The following is a 10511-nucleotide window of genomic DNA, read 5'->3' as shown; positions in this document are numbered from 1 at the left end:
TCATTGTGTTTCTTTTGAAATTTGTGTTTGATTAGGTAATTGATTGCAACAGTTTGAGGTCTTTTGAAGTGTATGTTTTTGCAATAATGCCTCATAAATTTGCTGAAATGCTACACAAGTTGCCAGTAAAAGACAAGACTTGATTGTAATCACATAGTATTCATTTCATTATTCAATAACTATTCATTAGTTAAATTATTCATTTCAATAATTTTTCTACGAAAATGTAGAACAAGAAATTAATAATAAAAAAAGTAAATAAAACCAACACCAAAAACCAGTGTGTGTGAGTGAACATGTTCGTTCCACTTTGCATTTGTTCCCTAGTACCAAGCCTTTGTTTATGTGTGGACATTTTTGGATTTATGCTGTATTTGTTGATTTAATTTGCCATTTTCTATAAAAATGATCTCTGTTGTAGTCACACAGTAGTGTAGTGTTGTAGTGTATGTATGTGTGTGAGTGATCGATCATGTTCATTCCACATTGCATTTATGCTCAAGTATCAGCTTTTATTTCTCTGTGGAAATTTTCAGATTAATGCTGGATTTTATGGTTTTTTTTTTTTTTTTGACAAATGAAAAATCAAAAACTATTTTCAATGTATGAAAGAACAACCAAATCAAACCCAGATTTTTTTTGTTTGTGTGTATAGATAGATGTCGCAAAAGTTACAAAATCTCATGTCATTGACATGAAGGGTACCCTGTTTTATAAGATTACAAAATAATTACTTTTTTTATCATATATTTTTTTACAAAATAATTAATTTTTTTATCATTTCAATAATTTTTCGTAGAAAAATTATTGAAATGAATAATTTAACCCCAAGGATCATTTAAGGGTTAAAATCCAGGGGCCAGTTGCTCAAAAAGTTTAATCTGGATCAGAATTATCTGGATTTGGAAATCCCATGTTTTGCTATTCAGGATCAGGTAATCCATCTTACTTTTGTGCTGGTTTTTCAAAGCAAAATTGGATTGGATCACCCTGATCCAGATACACACTTTTTCAGATTACCAAATCTGGATTACTTGTGCTCTACGGAGCCCCTAAAGGGACATAGTGATAGAATGAATATGAGATGGGGCGAAAAAAAAACCATTTCAATGCTTTTGCATTCTCTCAGAAAAATTCACCGTAGCGTTCACCCGAGAAACTTTGCGTTTGCCTGCGAAGAACTTTTGACTGGTTCATCTCTTATGATTGTGCCAATGTAGTTTACAAACAATGATTAAAAAAACACTTTGAATTAAATATAATATTTTTGTTAGATATTTACAGCTGTTTGAGGATTATTTTATTGCACCAAATTCTCTTTTTTACTTTACAGTAGGTTACCGAAAGGCTAAATATGTAGCCTAATGTCTACTTCTAAATTATTACTTTAAAAGTTAACTAATCAAGAGCAAAATAAAGAATAAAGAATATGTGTATATGCATATTACATGATACAAATGTTGTATTTTTTGACCAGTTTTAAAGTTATTACATTTTTGTTCTTGAAATCCACCCTTCTGATGGGATCAGTATAATCCATATTTTTTGGACCAAAGGTATCCCAGTCTTACTAAAAAGTTTTGAACAACACAAACTGATGATTTTATCCAGATCAAAACCAAGATTGGATTTTGTGATCTAATCTGATTTCAGAATCCTTTTGTTCCTTTTGAACAACTGATTTTCAAGATTTGATCCAATCTGATAGCCGAAATCCGATCAGATTACTTTAGAACGACTGGCCCAAGACTTCTAAGTAATCTTCATTCAGAATTAACTGAATAGTATATTAATATGATAAAAAAAATCCCTTTCCCACATGTGTAAGAAACATGAATCTATGGCTTTAGTGATGAATGGCATCAAATGCTTTACTTCATATTGTAAAATACTACATATTGTGCACCACCTGGAAGGTTTCAGTGGATCACCCTGAGCGTTTGTGTGTATGAATTTTAGGTTAGCTTGCTTTTAAAGGCCATTCTTCTGATGATGCTATAAATTAAACTGTCACTTCTTTCCCTTACTTTGTAGTTTCTGACCCCTGAAGTTAGATCTTTGTGGAATATGAGGGATAATGTTACTTCTTGGTGGAGCTTCAGATGATTATTAATTGGTGGGCAAGTTTAGTGCATTGGATAAACCTCAAATGAACTTTTTCTTTTTCACCGAATCCATCAGGAACTTGACTTGAAAAGAGATACGGCTACATCAGCTCTGTATGTTTTATAAAATATGTTCCTAATGTCTTGATATAATTTTTCTGTTTATTTTTTGGCCTAGTTTTCTATAATATGAACAGAAACTAATGCAAAGCCGATGGTCTACGCACATACAAAGCGTTTATTTACAGTGCATTTCAAAATAAACAGAGGATTTAATTAAAATCACGTTTCACTCAGCCATTCACAAATGCAGAGGAATCTTAACCAAACATTGAAATTGTTAAAATATACACAGCGTGTTGTGGAGGATTTTTTTTTGTTTGTACGTTGTGAATGGACTTTTTAAAAGTCACGTAGGCCCACTGAGCAGAAACAAAATAACTTTTATTGCATATCCATGAGGAGTTAACGCTAAAACTAAATAAAGTTTAAGCAACAAGTTTAAAATTTTGCTGTTGCTGTAAACACATTTGTTTGTTGCAAAAAAGCAACTTTATGTTCTATTTTAATTATAATTTAATTATATTTTAAACAATATAAACATTTAAAAGGCGTGCTGCTAATACTATTCACTGTTCCTCTCTGGTGAACCTAAAGAATCACTGTGGCTTCATCATTTTGTCAGTGAGTTCAAGTCACAAATTGACTCACAAACGAATCAGACTGGTTTTGTGAACTACATCAATTGATTCATTGAATCAACCTGAAATTGACATTGACAACTTAAATTTCAGTCTGTTCGTCACACCAAATTTGAAATATAGTGCACATGTTGTATGACTACTTTTATGATTCTCTTAATATTTTTTCGTAACTTTTTTTATGTTTATCAGAATTCACTGAAAATGTTTATGGCACTACAATCCTCTGTAAATCTCCTGCCATCATGAACAAATGTGTAAGTATGACGAAATCACTTAATCACTGCTTTACGTCTTTCTGCCCTCTGTGTGAATTCTTTTGAAGGTGGATGGGCAATTAAAATATTTACTCAGCATGTACAGTGCTTGAAAAGGGGAAAGCTCAGAGGAGGGAAATAGAAATTGATGTTTGAATTGCTCCCAGCACAAGTCTGTACATGTTGCTCCGGGGGAGCGTCTCCGTCTAGTGTGTAGGCAGGTGGAGAAAGCTTACTCAAATAAACCATGGAGCCACAAATGAATTACCTCAGCAAGTGATATGCTCTTAATGTTGTTTGGAATCAAAGGCTGACCTGTTAAGAGGAATGTAAACTTGCTCCATACTTGGGGGATTTTCCCTGATCTGACTTGCCTACATATCTTAGCAGTTTATTGAATCTTTCAAGGTCGTTGCCAATGCATTGGGCAACTAACTGAAGATGTTGATGTAATGGCTGTACGTATGTCCTCAGAAACTTGTTGGTGCTGGTAAATTAAAGTGCAGTGTATGTACATTTTGTACAGTTTATGTACTATGCAGCCATGTTAAAAAAGATAAATATTGCTTTATCAACATTTTATTTCTATTTTAAATAAATTATTTTAAATTAATAATATTTTTTATTTTATAATTGCAATATTTAATGCAATTCATTGTAAATATTATTTGCGAATAATATATTATTAACTATATACACTACCTGGTCAGTAAGATTTTTTTTTTAAAAAAAGAAAATAAATTAATGCCTTTATTTAGTAAAAATGGATTGAACTGATCAAAAGTGACACTGTGACAGTGAAGCCATTTATAATGTTACAAAAGATTTCTATTTCAAATAAATTCATGAAATAAGGATGCTGAAAATTAAGCTTTGCCATCACAGGAATAAATGACATAAAATATAATTTTAAAAACATTTTATTTTTTTTAAAGTACTGAACCCACACTTTTGAATGGCAGTTTAAAACCACATTGTAATCAGGATATATACCCCCCCCCCCCGTTTTGTTTGTGTGCGTGCTGTGCATCACTGTTGTTGCATGACATGACGCTAATGTTAGAGCTGGAATTGGCATCTGCTCCCAACACCCTGTCCTCTTAATTCTTAAGTCTTGCCAAAATTCCCACAACAGTAGGGGAGATGGAAGACTAATATGTGATTTCTTTGAAGCAAATGAAGTGAACCTTTTGCTTGCCATTGTCACCATGGGAACATAATGTGTGTGGAGACCCAAATTTTCCTGAAGATCTTTGCCACCACATCACAGATGCATTGAGCAGTTACCCGCAACTGTGCGTACAAAGCAGGCACGTAACTACGGGTGGGCTAGCATGGACCTGCATTCGTGCCCACCCAGCCACAATGCACAATTTTGGAAACCAATCCGAATAGAAAATCCTGCCTACACCCCCGAAACAAGGATCAACTGGGGCTTTTAATCAGATATTTAAATGTAAGATCTTAGTTGCAGTTTCAGTTGTGCAGGAGCAACTTTTAAGATTACACAAGCAGATGGCACCAAAGCTAATAGACATGAAACAAATGCCACAAAACTACTTTTTGATTTTTATTTCATGGGACCATAAAGCTCCTTATACTTGATTGCATGGCTTGTTTGTTGTTTAGTTCATTGTTTTCACTATAGGTTTAAGAGAGTTTTTACTGGTATAAGTTTAAGTGGTCAAAAAGTATCATCAGTAATAATAATTTCGACTTTGGTAGGTCAGTGCAGTGGCATTCTGAAATGAGGAGGCAAACAATGTCCTCACAGTTTATTTATTTTTTATTTTTTAATAAATCAAATGTAAATTCATGTCCGTTACTTTTAACGTTGTTACATTTTCCTCGTTAAATGAACATTACTTTACATTACATCAAAAAAGAAACCAAATACAAGTCTATTTTGTATTTTTACATTAACAGTTCAATTAATGTCAGTCTCATCAAGTTAGTGTTTTAAGCATTTTATCTTTTTAAAAATTCATTTAAAAGTCTCATTTTATTAAAAACAAACTAAAATAGACTGTGTTGCCTAGAGGCAACACTGTAACGAGGGTTAAACAATTTATTTCTGTATTGATTTTCAGCTGTTCTTTTTATTAGTCAACTTATTTCGGATCATCAGTCACGCTCTGTAAACACTCTGTCACAGACACGAAGATGTATCTTTAATTTCACCAAGCTGATTGCTCACTAAAACCCCCGAAGTCATGTTTTCAGGTCTTTTCAAGTTTGATTTTGATGTGACATAAAGCAGTGATATGTAAGTAGGTGAGCTGTTTACTTACTTTTTAATTAGTCTTCCCATTGACGCCATCATTTTGTTAATTCAGACTGACTCGCAGAACGCGCACGTAAACAAGAGGTGGGAGTTATCGCACCCAATCATATCCAATCATAGCGCGATGGAGGCACTGCCCCCTCATGTCACTTTCCCCTATTCATTCTCTATTACCCCCCACAAAAACCCACCGCACGCTTTAGGGGGTCTATTGATTTTCTATGAAGAGGAAGGGGGGCATGGACTCCCGCTGTAATTTCACCTGTGGGTGTCGCTGTTGGTCAGTGTTCCTTTAGAAAAACGAGTGATTTGTACACTTTTTATTGTCACATTTTGCAATATTTGCGTTGTTTTGTTTTTGTTATATGGATTATTTTCTCATCCTAATTTTTGAGGAGGCACTGCCTCCCTTGCCTCCTCGGAGGAAACGCCCCTGGGTACAGTGTCAAAGTACAAAGTGAAAGGGGGCATTTTTTAGGATTTAGGGGCTGTTTACACAACACAGTTTTCAACAAAAAAGGTAAAACTTTTAATGCATTTTGGCTGTTCATTTTGTTTTAGGTGCCTGAAAATGCAGGCTTTTGAAAACGGGTTTCAAAGTGCAAGTTTTTGAAAACGATCTCCGTGTAACCAACAAAAACGCGAATCTGTGGAAACGATGGCGTCATGCACATGCGTATTACATGTTCAGTCTATAGTGTTTCATCGCCATCTAATGCCCTGGCAGGCAGCAGAATACAGCGTTTTTAGTAGTTTTCACGGATTGTTTAGACCAGTGGTTCCCAAAATTTTTAGAGTGTGGAGTACCCCCCTGAGGCATTCACCATCCATCTGCGTAATCCCTCTCTTCCGCTTAGACTGCACCTTTTCCATTAAAGGATAATATTTGCCCCCTAAATTGACTTTCCAGTGCATGTTTTATCTTTATAAATACCCTTACAACAATAATGATGTTTTAAATAAAAAAGTTCAATAAAAAATGTTTTAAATAACAAAACACCAGTAGGTGGCGGTAAGTCACTGTCTTAATGCGTGAGACAGTTGCTGTGTTCGAAATCGCCCCCTATACCCTCATTCACTATTCCCTACATTAGTCCACTAATATAGTCCACTTGAAGGAGTGAATGAAACGAGTGAGTGAATTCGGACACTGAGTGCACCGGAAGGGCTGCCGATTTCGCATAGTTTGTGCTGCTGTTTAATAATCTTTTGAAATGTAGCAAACTGGGAGCTCCAGAAGTAATGAATATTTATATTGAAATAGCATGTTCAAACCTTTTAAACGATTTAATGATTAATTAAAAAGGAATTTATACCTGTATGATAATGCTGGACCAGCGCGGTTTGGAAAATGAATGGATGATTGATTCAGCTACGGGCGTCATCTCCTGGCAAGACGCGGGAATTCATTCAGCGCGCGACTCTCACGGTGCATTATGGGTATTCTCTAGCCGTTGAGCGTGCATCGGTTGTACACTCTTTATTGCGGTGCATTGTGGGATTGAATGAGTGCACTCAACATCGTCCACTATGGTTTCGGACACCACTATAAATGGCTGTCCCCTCAAATAGTGCCCTATTTAAGGGTATAGGGGGCGATTTCGGACACAGCCATTGAGTCATTTATTCATTCAGTAATGAACAATGAAGCAAGTGGCTATATTTATGAATGAATCATTGAATCAATGACTTTCACGAACGATTCGTTCAAAGACACAGATTCGTTCATGAAACACTGCTGTGCGTTTTAGTTCTGCTGTGGCTGTTATTTCGTTGCAAAATAGAGCAAATACTGGCATTGTGCCTGTTAGAAATACATGCACTTTTTTTTTTAACCATATCGTTGTGGTGTAACTGTAAACGTACCCTTAAAAATGTGAAGCTTATAATTTTACAAATGCACTTACATCTTATGTATTTGAGCTGTTTAAATTATTTCTTGGGGCTGTTTACACGACACCATTTTCAACTAAAACGGAAAACTTTTTATGCGTTTTGACCGATACACGATCACGGCGTTTTAAGGGCCTGAAGATGCAAACTTTTGAAAACAATACCGTTATTATTACCGTGTAAACTACAAAATATATATATATATATATATATATATATATATATATATATATATATATATATATATATATATATATATATATATTGCGTATGTGCGCAGGCGCGTCGCCTTTCTTTACAAAATGACATCGCTAACTACTGGCTTGGCAGCATTTTTAGTCATAGAAGATGTAGAAGATGTATATTATGATGTACCTATACACACAAAAGGTTAGTAAGGGATTTGTTGACACTGACATCATGTTAACATGCATATTATTTACCTCATGTGCATATAATGTTGAAACGGTGAGTATTTTAATATTTATGAATTAGTCCCATTCAATTTTCAATGTAAACTTAGTTTTTGCTTTTTGAAAGAAAAGGAAGGGCAAGTCAAAAATGATTTTTCTTTTTGTGGTAATAGACGTTATATCTAACCACAGGTGCTGTCGAGCTTAACTTGTACTGAACCTTCAGACTCTTGATTGAGGCACTAGGCACTTTTTTTTAGACTCTAATGAGAAGCCAGCTGTGTTAGTGCTTCTGCCATATCATGTACAGATAATAATTTATGAAATCAGAGCTGGGGAACTGTCCAGTGAGATTTATGTAGTTTGTAAAATGTCATTATATGGATCCGTAGCACCCTGACAGTATAAAGATTAGTTTTAGGGAAGGAAATGAGACTCATACATCTGTAGGCATGCAGCAAAACATTTCTATTTCAATCACATTCTTCATGAACTCCAGTTCAGACAGGTGGAGTGTAAGAAGATCACTGTGATAATTCACCCTCTCATATCCCTAAACAACACTGTCGGGATCTAATATTTCTGGTTTATATTTGAGTTACAAATGCACTCAAATGCACAAATTGTTTATGTGACCAAATGGATGGGCTTCCTGTAAAATAATTTAGCTTTCTATTTCATATTAAGGTCTTGATTCAGAGGAATTAATTGTTTATACACTGGGGATAATCACTTGTTCCTGATTGCACAATTACATTTACTGATTGGACATTTATCAACAGCTGACTCTGCTGTTCTCTGTACTTGTATTAACATAATTTACTCAGAAATTGCATCATAACATGTCTTCTCTAAGGCTCATGTCCTTTTTTCTTGTATGCTAGTAATTAAAGTCTTCAGTCTTTGTAGGGAATGGCTGCAGAGAACAATTTGATGATGATAAATGACTTCAGCCTTTGCTTCATATTTAGCTTGGATGAGTTGGTAGCATCACATACATTAGCTAAGCGGTATTGAGTTAAAACACATCTGTAAGTGATTTAGCAATTGAAAGGACCATTATATCCTCTTCTGAACTGATGCTTGCATCAAATGTGTTGACAGGGCATGAAGGTGTGGAGACCGCTGGTGTTGAGGTGCCGGTGTCAGACAGCAATTCACTCTCTCTGGAGTCAATCTCACAGGGCTGTAATCATCCACTGCATCTGTGTCAGTTTGCTGGAACCGATTTCTAGAGCCACTATCAAATCATAGCCTCAGTCATGTAACCCAAAAGTATGTTCACTGTAAAAGCATTTGTGAAGCATGAGAAAAAGCAGCTGTAGTCAAAATAATGATTAACCAGATGAGTAGACATGTGGTCAGGCTGGTGAATGTGTGCCTGGAATCCCATTTGTGTGTGTGTGTTCAAGGGGGTGATGTATGTTGTATCTTTTCAGCAATGGCATCGGGGACCCCATTCACCGGCAGAGCTCCGGGGGGTTGCAGTTTCCAGTTTGGAGAAGTCGAAGGCCTGAGATTAATAACCACAGAAATGAGCGTACAACCGAAACACAACATGTCCGTCCAATCTGCTGTCTGAGTTCGCGCTGACACTGAACAGGTACAGATGCATAATTCAGTGAAGGCAATGGCTAACATGTTAGAAGAAGAACAAAGGAACTGCTGCATTCTAAAGCAATAGTTACAGAAGAAATAATGTCATATGTGTTAGAACAACTAGAGTTTGAGTAAATGATGATAGAATGTTTATTTTTTTGGAGTTAAATACACTCAGAAAAAAGGTTACAAAAGTTGGACCATTTCAAAAGGTACACCTTTGTAACTTATTTACCCCTAAACTGTGAATTATTACTGAATTATTTTTATCCCCGGTGGGGATAAAGTGCCCCCCCCGACAGTGATCAATGCTACTTCACCAATAGACCATATAAAATATCTAAAATAATGTTTTTTTTTTGTTGTTTTTGTTTTTTAAATCTAATTAAAACACGTCAACAAGCACGTTTAAACAACAATACAATCAGAAATGGACTTTCACAGTCTGCGCTCAATCCCACTCGTGTGGTGAGATGACACTGAGCGTTTAAGTTACGATCCTGGTTCCAGTGGCCTTAATCTATGCATGGCTTTTCAAAACGTCACAAAACACAATAGTCAAAAAATAGTATATTTCAACATGAAAACTACAGCTAGCCAGATTAAAGAAAAGTGGAAATGTTTCAGAGCAGCATATCATCGTATTTTATAGGACCCTTACAAAAAATCCTGAGAGTGAGACTTACAGGAGCCACTGTTTTATGATGGAGGTGAATTCCCATGCTGACTCAAGCGATGTAAGGCATAGTCTTTTTTTTGTTGTTGTTGTTGACCGCACATTGTGCTATTGCGTTTTGTGATTATTTTGTATGAAAAATTGAAGTTTATAAATAAATGTTTTTGCACACCTGGCCGAGTGGCGCTATACATTATTCTAAAATCGGGTTTTAATTATGGCATGTTTAATTACTGTTTGACGAAAGTGCTGGGATTTTTTGTTTATCAGTAGAAAGAACTTAAAATAAAATAATATAGTCATTTTTGGTCATACAGATAAGAGTAAGACATCATTTGAAACTTCTAGACTTCAAGATAAGAAATATGTCTATAGAAAGCTTAAATTGTGAAATTTAAATGAACCAATTCAAATCGAAAACAAATATTCTCTGACTTTGTAATCCATATGAAACCAACGAGAGGTACAGAGTTAATCTGCTCAAATGTAGGTGTTTGTAATATGAGTGCTTATCCTATGTGGAAAGGACAAGACATAAGAATGAAAATCTTGCTCTACTTGATGAATTAAAATGTAAAAATGG

The sequence above is a fragment of the Ctenopharyngodon idella genome, chromosome 13 (genome assembly GCF_019924925.1).
Source record: "Ctenopharyngodon idella isolate HZGC_01 chromosome 13, HZGC01, whole genome shotgun sequence".
Classification (NCBI taxonomy): domain Eukaryota; kingdom Metazoa; phylum Chordata; class Actinopteri; order Cypriniformes; family Xenocyprididae; genus Ctenopharyngodon; species Ctenopharyngodon idella.
Note: the sequence above shows the minus strand (reverse complement) of the source record.